We start from the raw sequence: 21,948 nt of genomic DNA, 5'->3' as shown, positions 1-21,948 counted from the left end.
CGTCCTGGCGTTGCTAGGCGCCGTCCGGGGGACAGGGAAGGAGAGAGGCGCGGCGGCCGTGACCGCTGATCAGTCAGGGCACGGCCGAAGACCGCTGCGCCTAACACTGAGCAGGAACCAGGGAGGATTTCTTCCAGTTGATCAGCCACCCGTAGGCTTTCATGCACTGGACCGTCAGATCGAGATGACACAGGAGAAGTTCTGGGGAATTTGCCAGGATCAACAAATCGTCCAAGTACGGTAGGATCCTCACTCCTTGACGGCGGAGCGGAGCCGTCATGACCGCCATTACTTTGGTGAAAACTCTGGGAGCCGTTGTCAAATCAAAGGGTAACGGACAAAATTGGTAATGAAGGTTGCCCACCGCAAACCTCAGGTACTGCTGATGAGACACTGCAATAGGAATATGCAGGTAGGCATCCCGTATATCCAGGGAGACCATAAAGTCCCCCGGTTCCAATGCCATAACAATAGAGCGCAGATTTTCCATACGAAACTTGGAGACCCGCGCATGCCTGTTCGAGGACTTCAGATTGAGAATGGGCCGTGAGGACCCGTTCGGTTTCGGGACTAGAAACAGTGGTGAATAGTACTCCTTGCCTCTCTGAGCCAGAAGCACCTGTACTACCACTGCTGTGGTCAGGAGGGAGTGTACCACCGAATGCAGAGTGTTTGCCTTTGTCGGGAACATCTGTCAGGCAAAATCGATGAGGGGGACGATTCTTGAAGGGTACGGCATAACCCCGAGTGACGACTTCCCTTACCCAGGCATCGGAAGTGGTCTTCAACCATTCCTTGGCAAAACCTAGAAGTCGGCCCCCCACCCTGGGATCCCCCAGAGGGAGGCCCGCCCCGCCATGAGGCAGGCTTGTCAGTTTTGGAAGCAGGCTGACGGTCAGCCCAGGCTCGTTTCGGTCTGGGCTTGGCAGGTCTGGAAGCACGAGCTTGCTTTGGGTAAGCCTGACCTTTTGCTTTACCTGGAGGACGAAAGGGCCAAGGGAAAGTACTTTTAGCCTTCTGTGCGGAAGGAGCTGAACTAGGTAGGCAAGCTGTTTTAGCAGTAGCCAGATCAGCTACAATCTTATTGAGGTCTTCTCCAAAGAGAACGTCTCCCTTGAAAGGAAGCACCACCAGGGTTTTCTTGGAATCCATATCCACCGACCACGATCTCAACCAAAGGATACGTCTGGCCAAGACGGACGTAGTAGCAGCCTTGGCCGCCAGCACCCCGGCATCGGAGGCCGCTTCCTTAAGGTACAGAGAAGCCGTGGTAATATAAGAGAGACATTGTCGAACATGCTCAGATGCGTTGGAAGGCAGCTCCGCCTCAAGCTCCTGAGCCCACGCCTCAACAGTTTCAGCAGCCCATGTTGCAGCAATGGTTAGCCTATGCACAGCCCCCGTTAGGTTGTAAATTGCTTCCAAACAACCCTCCACACGTCTATCCGTAGGTTCCTTCAGAGAGGTGACGGTAGTTACTGGCAGAGCAGCGGAAACTACCATGCGCGCCACATGAGAATCTACAGCGGAGGAGTTTACCAATTCTTACATATCTCCACAGAGAGAGGATAGCGAGTCAACAATCACTTATTAGGTGTGAATTTTGTCCCTGGATTTTCCCAGGATTCCTGACGTATGTCAACCAGGTGATCAGAATGAGGTAAAACTTGTTTAACCACCTTCTTACGTTTGAACCTATCCGGCTTTTTAGAGACAGCCTCGAGCTCAGGATCATCAGACACCTGAAGAATGAGCCTAATTGCCTCAATCAGATCAGGGACATCCACCAATGACTTCCCTTCCCCATCAGAAACATCTGAGGTCAGTGTCTGTGGGATCAGTATACGCACCATCCTCCTCAGAGGACGTGTCCGGGATAACAGTGGATTGGGAGGAGGTAATGGCCCATTTAGAAGACGACTTAGTCTTAGGCGAGCGAGAGTGACACTTAGATTTAGTCAGCGACCGGTTCAAATGCTGTAACTGGGTGAAGATTTGATCCGCCCATGGCGGATTAATAGCAGGGATCATAAACTGCTGTAATGGCACAGGTGGTCCCACAGGGGGCGCCAATTTAGTTACAAGCGTGTTTAATAGCGCGGAAAAGGTAGCCCAAGGTGGGTCATTTGTTGCCCCCGGTGCTACGGACCCACTGAGGGGTAAGAAACCCCCTGAACTCTCTGCTGCCAAATTTTCCTCCAAGATGTCTGCAGCATCATCCCCACGCAGTGTGAGAGAAGCTCCAGCTCTGTTACCTCTTGTAGCTGACATAATAGTAAGCACAATATTGGGTAACCTGTTACAATTCGTAGCAGCGATATACCTAGCAAGAACTCCCCGTGAAGTGTGACTGTGGCAGCACAATTACCGTGAATCCAAGAGATTTATACGGTGACTATAAATCACAAGTAAAAATACACAGCAAGTATATCTTGTGAAAAAAATCCTATGTTATACAGAAAACCTGATACACTTAGCCCCCACAGGTTATGGAATATAGGAATAGCACGCTGAGTGAAATACCCAATAAGGCAACCACGCAGCAGCTACATGCACACACACATATATAGTCACAAGCGTACCATGCAGAAATTATGCACCATAAAACTGCACTGGACTAGCAATGCAAAGTAATACTCAGTGAAGCTATATGTGTCAACAATATTATATAACAAAGCACAGTAGATACTGGATGTATATCACAGGGCGTTTGTACCACACAAACCTGAATGTATGCACTCTTTCTTAACTAACACTGTCCCATTGACAGGTAGAATACTTAAGTGTTCTGTAAAATGCACAGCGCTGGCGATCAGGCGGCTTTACAGAGGAGGATTTGCCCCAACAGTCCCAGGAACAGCTCAGCTCCATTTGTGATGGCTGCTGACAGGGAGTGAAGGAGAGATATGCAGCTCCAAGGTGGGAACATTCACAGAAATGGCGCCCTGGGGCTGGGGGAGGGGCTACAGGTTAGGCCTTCTCCCCCTGCTGGCATCCCCACCCGGCGCTGTGGGCTCTGAAAACGGGGCTTTTATAGAGTAAAAAACCCCACACCTGTGCCCAATGTCCCTGGTGGCTAGTGGAGCGGTTGCCCAATAACAGTGCCCACGCCAGCACGCGCGCGGGCCGCCTCTCACGGCCGTGCCGGATCGCGGTACAGAGCGGCAAAAGAGACCCCTTACCTCCCCCGTACCTGTGCCCACGTGATCCAGGAGGAGAGCGGCGTGTGTGTGACTGACACTGGAAAGACACCGGAGCCTCCGTTGCAGTGACCCGGCAACCAGGGCGCGGGAGTATACAGCGCCGCTGGGGGTGATGAAGCTGCAGCAAAGAAAGTCTATGTGACTTTACACGCTGCAGGCCTTGAAGTCTGTAAAAGTATTCTTCTTTTCTTCAAATAAAGCGATCAAATGGGCTGCAAAAGGCAGCCCCCCGGTTGACTGCCTGCTTACTGCATGGCACCAACTTACAAACTGAGCTCCTGTGCACGGTGGCGGGGTTATAGAGGAGGCGGCGCCGTGCATCTTGGGAACAGTCAAAGCTTTGAGCCTGTTGGTGCCTCGGATCAAGATCCTACTCTACACCCCGATGTTAATCCTTGTGGAGCCCAGTGTACCCCGCAGCAGAAATTCAGTTAGCAGGTTTAAATAAATATATGTCCCCTCATTTCCTATGTCCATTATGCTGTAACATGAGTCACACATATAAACAATACAATTTAACTACTAAAAGTGTACAATTTTTCTGCTTCTAAGCATTAATTATGACTACCTACACCATATATTATTGTCATATTTTGAATTTCAGCTTCATTCTTGTGTGTGGTGTATTTAAAATTCTAAAAACTCAATGTGAAATGTAACGCGAGTCACATGAACTGACCCTACTGTATTTATGCCAATGTCTTGCTATGATATATGACCATAATTTTCATAAGATATTGAAGTCACATTAATGTACTGTATAGAAGAACTTGATGTCACGATCCGGATACTGAGACACCATTTTCATTCTGGATGTATGTCCTCCATGGGCCTCTGCTGCCACTCCTGTCTCGCTGACCGCCGCGCGCCACTGGGCGCATGTTATTCTGCTACTGCGGCCTACATCGCAAGTGTTGCACCTTCCCTATAGTACTTAATTCCCCTTCTTTGTTTGTTCATGGGCGCAGCCATGTTAGACTCCAGTCACATGACATTATTCCTCCTATCCACGGTGCTGGAGCCTTGTCATAATTGCTCAGCCAATCCCTGCTATGCAGCAGGTATAAATATCCGGTCCCAGCTCCCAAAAGATCGTCAGTGCTTTCATTGTCATCTGTGATTCCAGCATACAAGCTTCACTACAGATTTTCTCCTGCAATTTCATTCTGCAGATCAGCCTGACTTCCCTGGTGATTACACTCTGCCTGTGTAACCCGACTCTCCAGTGTTAACCCCTACAGCCTACTTTGGATTCCTGTGTTTGAACTTTTGCTTTGCAGTAATCATCCTTCATTCTTCAGTTCCTGCGTACTCCAGTTTCATTCCTCATCTTCCAGTGAACCCCAGCCTCATTTATTGTCTACAGGACTTTCTTCCATATTCCAGGTTACTGGCCTTCACCGATTGTGAACTTAATTATCACGTGTGACTTTATATTATTCTTTTGCACGTTATCTGACTTTTTATTTAATAAAAGCACTTAAGGAATTCCCAGTTGTCGTGGTCACGCCCTCGGGCATTCTTTGCTGCTGTCAATACGTATGTCCAGGAGTCACATAGCTCCTCCTAAATTTAAGTACCCGTCAGCCCCTACAACTGAGGCTCCCAGTCACGGTCCCCAGCCCTCAGTTGTGACACTTGACATGTTTTGTTGACCTGCTGCACCTTTGAAACATATAGTATTTGTGTTGTTCAACTGTGTAATGCAGTGGTTCCCATACTTTTTTTCAATCACGGCGCCCTAGAGTATCAGAATTATTTTCACAGCAGCCCTAGGCCCAAAAGTTTCTTATTGAGAAATTTAGAAAGAAATGTTAAATTAAGTAAATTGTGTTTATATGTCACCCTTAGGTTCAGTTGTGTGGTGAGGGACAAGATTTGCTTCTGTTTGTCCACATATTTTATAATTGTCAGCCACCAGCACTGGTTTTGCCTATTACTATGTCCATAAATAATTTTAAATTGATCGTGGACCACCAACCCAGGGCACCCCTGCAAGTGTCCTGAGGCACCCCACGGTGCCACAGCACACAGTTTGAGAACCACTGGTGTAATTCATCAGTTGATTTCTTTGTTACTCAGACCAATAGGTACATCACAATAATGGGTGACAAGATACTGCAGGGTCATTAGATTTGCTGAATTTTTGCATTTTTGCAGTATACTGTACTTACAATTAACTAGTCTTCCTGCACTCTCGTGACATATTTGTATCTTCAATACCACTTGAATTTATTGTGTTACTTACACTAATTGATCTATCACACTAATATGTAACAAAATACTGGGCATTATTTAGATTAGAATGTAAACAAGATGTACAGATGGAGCCCTCCTCGTTTTTGCCTTTAATAGGATTAACTGAGCCTGGGTAGTCGGACTTAATCCCCTGCTGTAATGACTTAATCCCCTGCTGTATTGTTGTCTCTGTATTGTATTGCATCTGAGAACAATAGATGAAAGGCTTATGCTAATAAACCATGGTGTGCCTAGGCGCAGCAGAGAAGCCTAGATGAGCGTAGCTCCATCTGTATTATGTACTAATTCGATGTTTGTGGGTCTGCGCAGGCTCCGTTCTGCGCATGTGCAGATGGGTCCTGCTTGATCGCTCGCAGCCCCCCTTAGCTACAGCATGACTGACCTGCTGGTTGTTGCTGTGTCTTCGATCGCAGCACTTGGATCACAGATGCATGCAGGAGGCATCTATTTCCTACAGATGCCTCCTGCTTCATTAGCATATAAATTGTACAGCTGCTTCCCTGCGGCTGTGTAATACCATGTAAATCAGAATCAGGCCCATTGTACAGTCTTTAAGATTATTAAGTAGGCACATGTCATCATATACCTGTAATTAATGTTTCTGTATATTACACAGAAATGTCATAAGACATTGCAAGGTCATTACAATTGTTGAATTGTCGCATTTTCAAATCATACTTGCATTTAGTATGTTTTTGATAAATCAGATGTATTTGAGTGATTATCTTGTATCTATCTTCATCTATTTCACCACACACACTTAACAAGGACTTTAGGGCCTAATTCAACATGAGACGCATCTGCGATGCGATCGCATGCTGAAGCCCCCATGCAATGTGCGCACACGCAGGAGCCGCACTGAGCGTGCGCTCACAGAGTTTAGCATGGACAGCAGGACCCGGCATGCAGGGCGGCCTTGCCGTTTGCTGGGTGGCACCCCGCATGCTAGTGGAATGAGTAGTAGTTTTGCAAATTTTTGCTGAATTAGACCCTTAGGTCCTTGATTTCATGATTTCCCCTTTCTATTCAGGTCATCATCCGTACATTCTTTTGACCTTTCAATATCATCCAGATCACTTTTCTGGATACATTTTTAAACATATATGTTCAGTCAGTTATATGTGTCCTTTATTGATTGATAATTTTAATGGGTTTAATAAATGTTTAACTGTGTTTCTCATTGATATTTTGATAGCTCTAGGGTGTAAATCTGGAACATCTATATTACAAATTTTCATTTGTGATCAATTATGACGATAAGGCTGTCCTTCATTTTCTCAGCCTAAGGTGGTTTCTAAAACGCATCGTGATTAGGAAATTGTGATTCCAGTTCTAATGGAAAAAGACCATTGAGGAAATAGGATTTTAATACCTATCGGTAAATCCTTTTCTCCAAGTCCGTAGAGGATGCTGGGGTCCACTTCAGTACCATGGGGTATAGACGGTTCCGAAGGAGTCATGGGCACTTTAAGACTTTTCAAGGGTGTGAACTGGCTCCTCCCTCTATGCCCCTCCTCCAGACCTCAGTATAGGAACTGTGCCCAGGGAGACGGACATTTCGAGGAAAGGATTTACTTTTAATTTAACGGTGAGATTCATACCAGCTCACACCTTAACCATGCCGCACAACATGGCATTCAACATAACACACGCCAACAGGCATGAACCATTTGCAGGAACATGCAGAAAATAATTGTAACACAACACTTGTGTAACTACAACAAAGTAACTACTGCAGGTAAAGTACGCACTGGGTCGGGTGCCCAGCATCCTCTACGGACTAGGAGAAAAGGATTTACTGGGAGGTATTAAAATCCTATTTTCTCATACGTCCTAGAGGATGCTGGGGTCCACTTCAGTACCATGGGGTTATACCAAAGCTCCAGTACGGGCGGGAGAGTGCGGATGACCCTGCAGCACCGATTGACCAAACTTGAGGTCCTCATCGGCCAAGGTGTAAAATTTGTAGAACCTTGCAAACGTGTTTGACCCTGACCAAGTAGCTGCTCGGCAAAGTTGTAATGCCGAGACCCCCCGGGCAGCCGGCCAGGATGAGCCCACCTTTTTAGTAGAATGGGCATTTACCGACTTCGGTACCGGCAATCCTGCCGTGGAATGAGCGTGCTGAATCGTCCCTCTGATCCAGCGTGCAATAGTCTGCTTAGAAGCAGGACACCCAATCTTGTTGGAAGCATACAGGACAAACAGAGCCTCTGTTTTCCTTATCCGAGCTGTTCTTGCGACATAAATTTTCAAAGCTCTGACCACATGAAGAGACTTTGACTCACTGAAAGTGTCAGTAGCCACTGGCACCACAATAGGTTGGTTCATATGGAAAGACAAAACCACCTTTGGAAGAAAATGTTGGCGAGTTCTCAACTCTGCCCTATCTTCATGGAAGATCAGGTAAGGGCTCTTGTGAGACAAGGCCCCCAACTCAGACACCCGCCTTGCGGACGCCAAGGCCAAAAGCAACACCACTTTCCAAGTGAGAAACTTCAATTCTATCTCCTGTAGAGGTTCAAACCAATCCGATTGAAGTAACTGCAACACCACAGTAGGGTCCCATGGTGCCGCTGGAGGCTGGATGTGCAGCACCCCTTTCACGAACGTCTGAACTTCTGGAAGGGAGGCCAATTGTTTTTGAAAGAAAACTGACAAGGCCGAAATCTGGACCTTGATTGAACCCAATCTTAGGCCCGCATCCACACCAGCCTGCAGAAAATGGAGAAAACGTCCCAACTGAAAACTCCTCCGTAGGAGCCTTCTTGGATTCACACCAAGACACATATTTTCACCAAATACGGTGGTAATGTTTAGACGTTACTCCTTTCCTGGCCTGAATAAGAGTGGGGATGACTTCTTTGGGAATACCCTTTCGGGCTAGGATCCAGCGCTCAACAGCCATGCCGTCAAACGTAGCCGCGGTAAGTCTTGATACACACACGACCCCTGCTGCAGCAGGTCCTCGCAAGGAGAAAGCGGCCGAGGATCTTCTATAAGCAACTCCTGAAGATCTGGATACCAAGCCCTCCTTGGCCAGTCTGGGGCAATGAGGATTGCTCGAACCCTTGTTCTTCTTATGATTTTGAGAACTTTTGGTATCAGTGGAAGTGGAGCGAAGACATATACCGACCGAAACCCCCACTGGGTCACCAGTGCATCCACTGCTATTGCTTGAGGGTCTCTCGACCTGGAACAATATTTCTGAAGCTTCTTGTTGAGACGAGATGCCATCATGTCTACTTGAGGAACTCCCTAAAGACTTGTCACCTCTGTGAAGACTTCTTGGTGGAGGCCCCATTCTCCTGGATGGAGATCGTGTCTGCTGAGGAAGTCTGCTTCCTAGTTGTCCACTCCCGGAATGAAAATTGCTGACAGAGCTCTTGCATGCCCAGAGGAGGATCTTTGTCACCTCTGCCATTGCCGCTCTGCTTTTCGTTCCGCCTTGACTGTTTATGTACACGACTGCTGTTACATTGTCCGACTGGATCTGCACGGGTTGATCTTGTACCGCTTGTAGAAGGCCGTTGTAAATGGCTCTCAATTCCAGAACGTTTATGTGAAGGCAGGTTTCCTGACTTGACCATTTTCCTTGGAAGCTTTCCCCCTGTGTGACTGCTCCCCAGCCTCGGAGACTTGCATCCGTGGTTACTAGGACCCAGTCCTGAATCCCGAACCTGCGTCCCTCTAGTAGGTGAGAACTGTGTAGCCACCACAGGAGCGAAATCCTGGCTTTAGAGGACAGGATTATCTTCCTGTGCATGTGTAGGTGGGATCCGGACCACTTGTCCAACAGGTCCCACCGGAATTTTCTGGCATGGAATCGGCCAAACTGTATGGCCTTGTAGGCCACCACCATTTTCCCCAACAACCGAATGCATTGATGTATTGACAACTCTTGATGGTTTCAAAATCTGTTTGACCATTCTCTAGATTTCCAGAGCCTTTTCTACTGGTAGAAATACTCTCTGTACTTCTGTGTCCAGTATCATCCCCAGAAAGGACAATCTTGTCGTCGGTTCCAATTGTGACTTCGGAAAATTCATGATCCAACCGTGTTGTTGGAGTACTGACAGGGAGAGTGCAATGTTCTGCACCAACCGTTCCCTGGATCTCGCTTTTATCAGGAGATCGTCCAGGTAAGGAATTTATATTGACTCCTTGTTGTCGAAGGAGGACCATCATCTCTGCCATCACCTTGGTGAATACCCTCGGTGCCGTGGAAAGCCTGAACGGCAACGTCTGGAACTGGTAATGGCAATCCTGTACTGCAAATCTCAGATAACCTTGGTGAGGAGGATAAATGGGAACATGCAAGTAAGCATCTTTTATGTCTACTGACACCATGAATTCCCCTTCCTCCAGACTGGAAATCACTGCCCTCAGAGATTCCATCTTGAACTTGAACCTTTTGAGGTAGAGATTCAGATTTTTCAGGTTTAAAATCGGTCTGACCGAGCCATCCGGCTTCGGAACTACGAAAAGGCTTGAATAAAACCCTTCTCCTTGCTGTGACAAGGGTACCAGGACAATGACTTGATCCTGACATAATTTTTGAATTGCAGCTGTTACAACTTCTCTGTCTGGTAGAGAAGCTGGCAAAGTCGATTTGAAAAATCGGCATGGGGGGACATCTTGAAACTCCAGTTTGTATCCATGGGACACTATTTGTAAGACCCATGGGTCCAGGCCAGATTGAAGCCAGATCTGACTGAAAAGTTTCAGACGTGCTCCCACCCGAGCGGACTCCCGCAAGGGAGCCCCAGCGTCATGCTGCAGATTTGGCAGAAGCAGGGGTTGATTTCTGCTCCTGCGATCCTGGAGACGCTGCGGATTTCTTTCCTCTTCCCCTTCCTCTACCTGCAAAGAAGGGGGAACCTTTGGCCTTTTGTATTTGTTGGGCCGAAAGGACTGCATGTGAGAGTGCTGTGTCTTTTTCGCCGGTGCAGGAGCATAAGGCAAGAATGTCGACTTACCTACGGTAGCCGCAGGGACCCCATCTCCAAACAAGGCCTCACCTTTATACGGAAGAGCCTCCATATTTCTTTTGGAATCTGCATCAGCATTCCACTGGCGAATCCACAACGCCCTCCGAGCTGATACTGCCACGGTAGCGGCTTTTGAACCCAAGAGTCCAATATCTTTCATGGCTTCTAGCACGTATGCAGCAGCGTCTTTGATATGACCTAACGTTAGGAGTATCTCGTCTCTATCGAGTCAATTTCCGATGACAAATTATCTGACCATTTTTCGATAGCCCTACTCACCCACGCGCAAGCAATGGTGTGCCTGAGCAACGTACCATTGGCCACATTAATAGATTTCCACGTAGTCTCCAACTTGAGGTCTGCTGGCTCCTTCAGTGAAGCCGACCCAGGTGCAGGGAGAATCGCCTTTTTTAGTTAACCTTGACAGGGCACTGTCTAATACGGGGGGTGACGCCCATCTTTTCCTGTCCTCTGCCAGGAAAGGATAAGCAACCTGAATCCTTTTGGGAATCTGAAATTTCTTTTCAGGGTTTACCCAAACTCCCTCAAATAGAGTATTAAGCTCATGAGAAAGAGGGAAAGTTACATTCATTTTTCTTTCTTTATAAAAATAAGCCTTCTCCTGAGGTACAGGAGGAGCTTCCGTAACTTCCAAAACTTCCTTTATAGCAACAATCATATATTGAATGCTTTTTGCCAATTTAGGATCTATCCCCCCTGGAATCACTATCGTCGACACAGGAATCAGAGTCCGTGTCGGTATCAGTATGGACTATTTGTGCAAATGGTCTCTTATGTGACCCAGAGGTGTCGCCTGCGGTTGAAAAGGCAGAACTATGAAAATTCACATCTTCCACTGATTTTCTCCAGCTCTCTGCATTAGACTCAGACTTATCTAATCTCTTACTGATATGATTCACACTATCACGTAATTCTTTCACCCATTCAGGCTCGTGATGTGCCGGCAGCACCACAACATTACAACTCTGTGTCCCTAAAATGGCTCCCTCAGGGGAAGAGCTCCCTGCCTCAGACATGTCACACACGTGCACAACCACACCACAGACACTCCGGGACTTATAGGGGACAGACCCACAGTAAAATCTGTCAGAAGGACACAGATAGTATTTGCCAGTTCACAACCCAGCGCCAGTAATAAATTGTCTGTGAAACACAAAATGCCCACTGACATGCAGCGCTTTTATAATGGTAATCACACAATATATAGCACCAAATTTCACTGTGCCTCTCCTGTTTTGCACCCCGATACTTTGTTCAGCAGTGGAGAACCAGCGTTCTTCTCTGCAGCCTGGAAGGAGAGAAAATGGCACTGAGCAGTGTGCTGGCTGACTGAGGAGGAAGACCCGCCCCCGTAATGGCGCGTTTCTCCTCAGCATTTATGAGGTAAGTTTTTATACTGGCGGGGGTAAGACTGTGCCTCAGCATATTATGTCCCTTTATTTGCCAGTTTTACTAGGTTTCATGCTGCCCAGGGCACCACCCCCCCGCGCCCTGCAGTGCCTGTGTATGTGTGGGTAGCATGGCGCGCAGCGTTCCCGTACGCTGCGCGGTACCTTTTAGCCGTCACAATGTCTGAAGATTTCTTCTTACACTCACCTGTCTTCTGGCTCTGTAAGGGGGGCGACGGCGGGCTGTGGGAGCACATAGCCGCAGCTAGCGATCAGTTCCCTTCAGGAGCTAATGGTGTCCTGTCAGCCAGAAGCAGAGCCATGAAACTATTGAGGAAGTTAGTTCCTTCTGCCCCCCGAGTCCCATGAAGCAGGGAGACTGTTGCCAGCAGTTTTCCCTGAAAATAAAAAACCTAACATAAGTCTTTTCAGAGAAACTCAGTAGAGCTCCCCTGGAGTGCATCCAGTCTGCCTGGGCACATTTTCTAAACTGAGGTCTGGAGGAGGGGCATAGAGGGAGGAGCCAGTTCACACCCTTGAAAAGTCTTAAAGTGCCGATGGCTCCTGCGGAACCGTCTATACCCCATGGTACTGAAGTGGACCCCAGCATCCTCTAGGATGTATGAGAAAGATAGTTTTTATTACTTAAATGTTATTGTACTGCAGATCTGTTAATAGTAAATAATAGTTCAGGAACACAGATGATCTCTTGGTTCTAAGCAGAGGCGTATCTAGCACGGGGCGAGCAGGGCACGTGCCCTGGGCGCCGTGGAAGCCCCAACAGAGGGGGCGCCACCGGCACGGCCCGCTCACCCCATGCGACAGGGATTCCGCCGGCGCTACCTGCGGCGCTCTCCCTGTCTCGTCCCCGGCTGCTGTGCCTGTCACACTGGACAGGCAGCGGCAGCCAGGAGCCTCCCCTCATCCCCCCCCTTCCTCCCTGCACATTGTACTGTATAACTGTACGCGATCGCGCGTGCGCGTGACCGCGACCTCGGAGGTGCGCGCGACCGCGACCTCGGAGGTGCGAGCGCGCGCGCGGCCTTCACAGGTGAGCGGGCTTTTCAATTCTGTTTATATTTTTTTTTCTGTCAGGAGAGGAGGGTGCGGGACAGTGTGTGTGTGTGTTAATTGTGTGTGAGTGTGTGTTATTTGTGTGAGTGTGTTAATTGTGTGTGTGTGGGACAGTGTGAATGTGTGTTAATTGTGTGTGTGTGTGGTACAGTGTGAGTGTGTTAATTGTGTGTGTGTGGGACAGTGTGAATGTGTGTTAATTGTGTGTGTGTGTGTGTGTGTGGGACAGTGTGAGTGTGTTATTTGTGTGTGGGACAGCGTGCGTGTGTGTTAATTGTGTGTGTGTGGGACAGCGTGCGTGTGTGTTAATTGTGTGTGTGGGACAGTGTGCGTGTGATTTGTGTGTGTGGGACAGCGTGCGTGTGTGTTAATTGTGTGTGTGTGTGTGGGACAGTGTGCGTGTGTTAATTGTGTGTGTGTTAATTGTGTGTGTGGGACAGTGTGAGTGTGTTAATTTGTGTGTGTGGGACAGCGTGCGTGTGTGTTAATTTGTGTGTGTGGGACAGCGTGCGTGTGTGTTAATTGTGTGTGGGACAGCGTGCGTGTGTGTTAATTGTGTGTGTGTGTGGGACAGTGCGTGTGTTAATTGTGTGTGTGTGGGACAGTGTGAATGTGTGTTAATTGTGTGTGTGTTAATTGTGTGTGGGACAGTGTGAGTGTGTTAATTTGTGTGTGTGGGACAGTGTGAGTGTGTGTTATTTGTGTGTGTGGGACAGCGTGCGTGTGTTAATTGTGTGTGTGTGTGTGGGACAGTGTGCGTGTGTGTTATTTGTGTGTGTGGGACAGCGTGCGTGTGTGTTAATTGTGTGTGTGTGTGTGTGTGTGGGACAGTGTGCGTGTGTTAATTGTGTGTGTTTGGGACAGTGTGAATGTGTGTTAATTGTGTGTGTGTTAATTGTGTGTGTGGGACAGTGTGACTGTGTTAATTTGTGTGTGTGGGACAGTGTGAATGTGTGTTAATTGTGTGGGTGTGTGGGACAGTGTGCGTGTGTGTTAATTGTATGTGGGACAGTGTGCGTGTGTGTTATTTGTGTGTGTGGGACAGCGTGCGTGTGTTAATTGTGTGTGTGGGACAGTGAGCGTGTGTGTTAATTGTCCCGGCGGTTATTGGCGTCTGTAGTGTGCGCCCCGTCCTCTGCCGCTGACAGGAGCGGCGGTGTGCGGCTCTCCCCCCTCCTCCGCCGGCTCCGTCCTCCCGTCGTGGCCCTGCATTGTGTGCCGGTCTCCGCAGCAGCAGGTTAGTCTCTCTCTCTCTCCTCCTGTGGATTGAAGTTTGTAAGTATCATTTTCATTTTTAGATGTACCCCTATTGGATTCTACTGGACAAGTGGACGTGACCGGCGTGGGATGTAGGTAAGTAATCTGTCTCTCATTTTTACAGGTATCCCTATTGGATTCTACTGGACAAGTGGACGTGACCGGCGTGGGATGTAGGTAAGTAATCTGTCTCTCATTTTTACAGGTACCCCTATTGGATTCTACTGGACAAGTGGACGTGACCGGCGTGGGATGTAGGTATGTAATCTGTCTCTCATTTTTACAGGTACCCCTACTGGATTCTACTGGACAAGTGGACGTGACCAGCGTGGGATGTAGGTATGTAATCTGTCTCTCATTTTTACAGATTCCCCTACTGGATTCTACTGGACAAGTGGACGTGACCAGCGTGGGATGTAGGTAAGTAATCTGTCTCTCATTTTTACAGGTACCCCTACTGGATTCTACTGGACAAGTGGACGTGACCGGCGTGGGATGTAGGTAAGTAATCTGTCTCTCATTTTTACAGGTACCCCTACTGGATTCTACTGGACAAGTGGACGTGACCAGCGTGGGATGTAGGTAAGTAATCTGTCTCTCATTTTTACAGGTACCCCTACTGGATTCTACTGGACAAGTGGACGTGACCGGCGTGGGATGTAGGTAAGTAATCTGTCTCATTTTTACAGATTCCCCTATTGGATTCTACTGGACAAGTGGACGTGACCGGCGTGGGATGTAGGTAAGTAATGTGTCTCTCATTTTTACAGCTACCCCTACTGGATTCTACTGGACAAGTGGACGTGACCGGCGTGGGATATAGGTAAGTATGTGTGAGTGTGTCAGTGTGTTTTAATAAATTTTTACTGTCACGGTGTGTGAGTTGTGTTTTTATTTGGGTATTTTTTCTGTTGTAGAACTACAGGTACCGGCGGGCCCGTTATTTCCCTGCATGTTGGTACTTGAGGTTCTCCAAGTACCAGCAAGCGGGGGAGGCTTTCTGGGCCTTGTAGTTCCACAACAAAAAACAATATTCTTTTTTCTCTGACGTCCTAGTGGATGCTGGGAACTCCGTAAGGACCATGGGGAATAGCGGCTCCGCAGGAGACTGGGCACAAAAAGAAAGCTTTAGGACTACCTGGTGTGCACTGGCTCCTCCCCCTATGACCCTCCTCCAAGCCTCAGTTAGATTTTTGTGCCCGACCGAGCAGGGTACAATCTAGGGGGCTCTCCTGAGCTTCTTAGATAAAAGTTAGTTTTAGGTTTTTTATTTTCAGTGAGACCTGCTGGCAACAGGCTCACTGCATCGAGGGACTAAGGGGAGAAGAAGCGAACCTGCCTGCTTGCAGCCAGCTTGGGCTTCTTAGGCTACTGGACACCATTAGCTCCAGAGGGATCGAACACAGGCCCAGCCTCGGAGTCCGGTCCCAGAGCCGCGCCGCCGGCCCCCTTACAGAGCCAGAAGCAAGAAGAGGTCCGGAAAATCGGCGGCAGAAGACATCAGTCTTCATCAAGGTAGCGCACAGCACTGCAGCTGTGCGCCATTGCTCCTCATGCATACCTCACACTGCGGTCACTGATGGGTGCAGGGCGCTGGGGGGGGGGGCGCCCTGAGCAGCTATATTAACACCTTGGCTGGCAAAAATACATCACATATAACCCCCAGGGCTATATGGATGTACATTAACCCCTGCCAGAATCCATAAAAATGCGGGAGAAAAGTCCGCGAAAAAGGGGCGGAGCTATCTCAGCACACTGGCGCCATTTTTCCCTCACAGCTCCGTTGGAGGGAAGCTCCCTGGCTCTTCCCTGCAGTTAATACACTACAGAAAGGGTTAAAAAGAGAGGGGGGCACAATTTAGGCGCAGTATACATATATATATGCAGCTATAAGGGAAAACACTTTTTATAGGTGCTATCCCTGTGATATATAGCGCCCTGGTGTGTGCTGGCATACTCTCCCTCTGTCTCCCCAAAGGGCTTTGTGGGGTCCTGTCCTCTATCAGAGCATTCCCTGTGTGTGTGCTGTGTGTCGGTACGGCTGTGTCGACAGGTATCTGGAGGATAATGAGGTGGAGGCGGAGCGAATGCCTGTAAATATGTTGTCACCCCCTGCGGGGTCGACACCGGTGTGGTTGAACTTATGGAAAGATTACGTGAAAGTGTCAACTCCTTACATAAAAGGTCGACGACACAGAACAGCCGGCTACTCAGCTTGTGCCTGTTCCAGCGTCTCAAATGTCATGGGGGGCTCTAAAATCGCCCGCTACCTCAGATAACAGACACAGATGTCGACACGGATACTGACTCCAGTGTCGACGTCGATGAGACTGGTGTACCCTCCAAATAGGTCCACCCGTTACAGGAATGAGGCAATGAAAAATGTATTACACATTTATGATTATACCCCAGGTACCACATAAAAGGGTATTGTGTTTGGTGAGAGAAAACTATTAGTAGTTTTTCCTGCATCTGAGAAATTAAATGAGGTGTGTGAGGAAGAGTGGTCTTCCCCCTGTAAGAAATTGATAATTTCTAAAACGGTTATTGGCAGCGTACCCTTTCCCGCCAGAGGATAGGTCACGCGGGGAAACACCCCATAGGGTAGATACAGCGCTTACACGCTTATCAGAAAAGGTGGCACTACCGTCTCCGGATACGGCCGCCCTGAAGGGACCTGCTGATAGAAAGCAGGAGGTTACCCTATAAGATATAGTCACACAGTAGGGCAGTGGTGGCCAATGCGTGGCTCTTGAGCCACATGCGGCTCTTTCTTCATTCAAATGTGGCTCCCAACACTCAAAGTCACGTGACCACAAGAGATCTGTAAACCGCTGCACTCCAGCCAGACATGCAGCAGCACTACGTAGACTGAGAACTGAGGGAGCCAAATACACATGGGGGAGCTGTCTGGAGTGACACAAGAGGCTGCTGGCTGGAGTGACACAGGCGGGTGCTGGCTGGAGTGACACATGAGGGAACTGAAGTGTATTATGTGAATCTGGCTTTTCAATATATTTTATGCGGATCTGGCTTTTTCAATTATTTGATGTAGAAGTGGCTCTTTCATTGTATTTTATGTTGGATCTGGCTTTTTCAATGTATTTTATACCTAGGGGTGTGGCCTAGCAGGCACAAGGTCACACCCTATTTTTGCAAGTGCGCCTTCGGCTCGAATTCGGCTCTTTGATGTACCTAACAAGATTTCTTGGCTCTTTATCTCTGACTGGTTGGCCCCCCCTGCAGTAGGGCATTATATTGCGACCAGCCGTTGCTTCGGCATGGATGTGCAGTGCTCCCGCTGCATGGTCAGATTCCCTGTCGGAAAATAACTATGTATAGGGACAATATTTTGCTGAAAATAGAGCATATAAAAGACGTGGTCTTATACATACGTGATGCAGAGAGGGATATTTGCCGGCTGGCATAAAAAATAAGCGCTAGGTCCATTGCCGCCAGACGGGGGTTATGGACTTGGCAATGGTCAGGCGATGCCGACTCGAATCGGCACATGGAAGTTGCCCTATAAGGGGGTAAAACTGTTTGGGGATGGTTTTTCAGACCTCGTTTCCACAGCTACTGTTGGGAAATCGATTTTTTTGCCACAGGCTACCCCACAACAAAAGAAAGCACCGTATCATCAAGTACAGTCCTTTCGGCCCCAGAAAAGCAAGAGGGCTAGAGGCTCATCCTTTCTGCCGAGAGGCAAAGGTAGAGGAAAAAGCTGCAACACACAGCTAGTTCCCAAGAGCAGAAATCCTCCCTGCGTCCGGTAGGTCCACAGCATGGTGCGGGGGCTGCTCAGGCGGACCCGGGTACGGTGGGGGCCCGTCTCAGAAATTTCAGCGGACAGTGGGCTCTCTCACATGGATCCCTGGGTCCTTCAAGTAGTATCTCAGGGGTACAGGCTGGAGTTCGAGACGTTCTTCCCCCCGCCGTTTCCTAAAATCTGCCTTACCGGCACCTCCCTCTGCCAGGGAGACGGTGTTGGTGGATATTCAACACTATAATCACAACAAGTGATTGTCAAAGTGCCCCTCCTTCAGCAAGGAAGGGGTTACTATTCCACAGTGGTTGTGGTACCGAAACGTTTCGGTGAGACCCATCTTGAAATTAAAATACTTGAACTTTTATATCAGAAGATTCAAGTTCAAGATGGAATCGCTCAGGGCGGATATTACGAGCCTGGACGAGGGGGATTACAGGGTCTCCCTGGACATCAAGGATGCGTACCTGCATGTCCCCATTTACCCTCCTCACCAGGAGTACCTCAGATATGTGGTACAGGACTGTCACTATCAGTTCCAGACGCGGCCGGTGGAGTTGTCCACGGCACCGAAGGTCTTTACCTAGGTAATGGCAGAAGTGATGATACTCCTTCGCAAGAAGGAAGTTTTTATTATCCCATACTTGGACGATCTCCTGATAAAGGTGAGGTCCAAAGAACAGTTGGTAGTGGGGGTAGCACTCTCTCGGGAAGTGCTACAACAGCACGACTGGATTCTCAATATTCCAAAGTCACAGCTGGTCCCGACGACACGTCTTCTGTTCCTGGAAATGTTTCTGAACGCAGACCAGAAAAGAGTGTTTCTTCCAGTGGAAAAAGCCTAGGAGTTGTCATCTCTAGTCAGAGACATCCTATAACCAGGACAGGTGTCGGTACATCAATGTACACGAGTCCTGGGAAAAATGGTAGCTTCGTACGAAGCATAATTCCATTCGGAAGACTCCACGCAAGGACGTTCCAGTGGGACCTGTGGGACTAATGGTCCGGGTCCCATCTACAGATACAACAGCGGCTAACCCTGTCAGCAAGAAACAGGGTGTCGCTGCTGTGGTGGCTGCAGAGGGCTCATCTACTAGAGGGCCGCAGATTCGGAATACAGGACTGGGTCCTGGTGACCACGGATGCCAGCCTTCGGGGCTGGGGTGCAGTCACACAGGGAAGAAATTTCCAAGGAGATTTCGCTTCACATAAATATTCTGCAGCGAAGGGCCATTTACAATGCCCTAAGCCAAGCAAGGCCCCTGCTTCAGAACCAGCCGGTACTGATCCAATCAGACGACATCACGGCGGTCGCCCATGTAAACAGACAGGGCGGCACAAGAAGCAGGATGGCGATGGCAGAAGCCACAAGGATTCTCCGATGGGCGACCTACACCCAGGAGAATGGGGACTTCATTCAGAAGTTTTCCAAATGCGGGTAAACCGTTGGGAATGACGACGGGTGGACATGATGGCGTCCCGCCTCAACAAGAAGTTGAAAAGATATTGCGCCAGGTCAAGGGACCCTCAGGCGATCGCTGGGGACGCTCTAGTGACACCGTGGGTGTACCAGTCGGTTTAGGTGTCTCCTCCTCTACCTCTCATACCCAAGGTACTGAGAATAATAAGAAGGCGAGGAGTGAAAACCATACTCGGGGTTCCGGATTGGCCATGAAGAGCTTGGTACCCGGAACTTCAAGAGATGCTGGCAGAGGACCCTTGGCCTCTGCCGCTTAGACAAGACCTGCTGCAGCAGGGACCCTGTCTGTTCCAAGACTTACCGCGGCTGCGTTTGACGGCATGGCGGTAGAACACCGGATCCTAAAGGAAAAGGGTATTCCGAAGGAAGTCATCCCTATCCTGATCATAGCCAGGAAGGATGTCACCGCAAGACATTATCGCCGCGTTTGGCGAAAATTTATTGCTTGGTGGGAGGCCATGAAGGCCCCGACGGAGGAATTTCAACTATGTCGATTCCTGCACTTCCTACAAGCAGGGGTGACGTTTGGGCCTCAAATTGGGGTCCATCAAGGTCCAGATTTCGGCTCTGTCGATTTTCTTCCAGAAAGAACTGGCTTCAGTGCCTGAAGTTCAGACTTTGGTTAAAGGAGTACTACATATTCAGCCTCCTTTTGTGCCTCCTGTGGCACTTTTTGGATCTCAACGTGGTGTTGGATTTCCTAAAGTCGCATTGGTTGAGCCACTTAAAACCATGGAGCTAAAGTATCTCGCGTGGAAAGTGGTCATGCTGTTGGCCTTGGCCAGGCGTGTGTCAGAATTGGCGGCTTTGTCATGTAAAAGCCTTATCTGATTTTCTATATGGATAGGGCAGAGTTGAGGACTCGTCCTCAGTTTCTCCCAAAGGTGGTCTCAGGTTTTCACTTGAACCAACCTATTGTGGTGCCTGCGGCTACTAGGGACTTGGAGGATTCCAAGTTGCTGGACCGTAGTCAGGGCCCTGAAAATTTTATTTTTCCAGGACGGCTGGAGTCAGGAAAACTGACTCGCTGTTTATCCTGATGGCACCCAACAAGCTGGGTGCTCCTGCTTCTAAGCAGTCTATTGCGCGCTGGATTTGTAGCACTATTCAGCTGGCGCATTCTGCGGTAGGATGACCGCAGCCTAAATCAATAAAAGCCCATTCCACAAGGAAGGTGGGCTCATCTTGGGCGGCTGCCCGAGGGGTCTCGGCTTTACAACTTTGCCGAGCAGCTACTTGGTCAGGGGCAAACACGTTTGCAAAATTCTATGAATTTGATACCCTGGCTGAGGAGGACCTGGAGTTCTCTCATTCGGTGCTGCAGAGTCATCCGCACTCTCCCACCCGTTTGGGAGCTTTGGTATAATCCCCATGGTCCTTACGGAGTTCCCAGCATCCACTAGGACGTCAGAGAAAATAAGAATTTACTTACCGATAATTTAAATTCTCGTAGTCCGTAGTGGATGCTGGGCGCCCATCCCAAGTGCGGATTGTCTGCAATACTTGTACATAGTTATTGTTAACTAATCGGGTTCTTGTTGTGAGCCATCTATTCAGAGGCTCCTCTGTTATCATGCTGTTAACTGGGTTTCATATCACAAGTTGTACGGTGTGATTGGTGTGGCTGGTATGAGTCTTACCCGGGATTCAAAATCCTTCCTTATTGTGTACGCTCGTCCGGGCACAGTATCCTAACTGAGGCTTGGAGGAGGGTCATAGGGGGAGGAGCCAGTGCACACCAGGTAGTCCTAAAGCTTTCTTTTTGTGCCCAGTCTCCTGCGGAGCCGCTATTCCCCATGGTCCTTACGAAGTTCCCAGCATCCACTACGGACTACGAGAAATAGAATTATCGGTAAGTAAATTCTTATTTTTACTTACATGGCTATCAGCCTCCCATCCACAGCCCACGGATGGGGGGGGGGGGACAGCCTCGGGCTTCACCCCTGGCCCTTGGGTGCCTGGAGGGGGGGTGACCCCTTGATTTAAGGGGTCCCCACTCCAGGGAACCCCGGCCAGTGGTGACTAGTTGGGGGGGTAATGCCACGGCCGCAGGGACCTACATAAATGTGTCCCCTGGCTGTGGCATTATGTCCCTGGCTAGTGGAGCCCGGTGCTTGTTTTAAAAATACGGGGGGACCCCTACATCTTTTGTCCCCCATATTTTTGGAACCAGGACCGGACTAAGAGCCCGATGCTGGTTGTCTAAATACGGGGAACCCCTGTCCAATTTTTTCCCAGTATTTAAACAACCAGGACCGGCTCAAAGAGCCCGAGGCTGGTTATACTTAGGAGGGGGGACCTCACGCAGTTTTTCTCTGACGTCCTAGTGGATGCTGGGGACTCCGTAAGGACCATGGGGAATAGACGGCTCCGCAGGAGACTGGGCACATCTAAAGAAAGATTTAGGTCTATCTGGTGTGCACTGGCTCCTCCCCCTATGACCCTCCTCCAAGCCTCAGTTAGATTTCTGTGCCCGGCTGAGCTGGATGCACACTAGGGGCTCTCCTGA

At 49.0% G+C, this 21,948-nt stretch overlaps 1 protein-coding gene across 9 annotated transcripts in view; it reads right to left on the bottom strand.

The window, feature by feature from the left end:
* SYCP2 (synaptonemal complex protein 2) overlaps positions 1-21,948 on the bottom strand; it is a 1,046,702-nt gene that overhangs the window by 316,933 nt on the left and 707,821 nt on the right. The gene's annotated exons all lie outside the window — the stretch shown is intronic.

Source organism: Pseudophryne corroboree, chromosome 3, assembly GCF_028390025.1.
Source record: "Pseudophryne corroboree isolate aPseCor3 chromosome 3, aPseCor3.hap2, whole genome shotgun sequence".
Lineage (NCBI taxonomy): Eukaryota > Metazoa > Chordata > Amphibia > Anura > Myobatrachidae > Pseudophryne > Pseudophryne corroboree.
The sequence above is the reverse complement of the archived record's forward strand: the minus strand, read 5'-3'. Positions and strand labels throughout refer to the sequence as shown.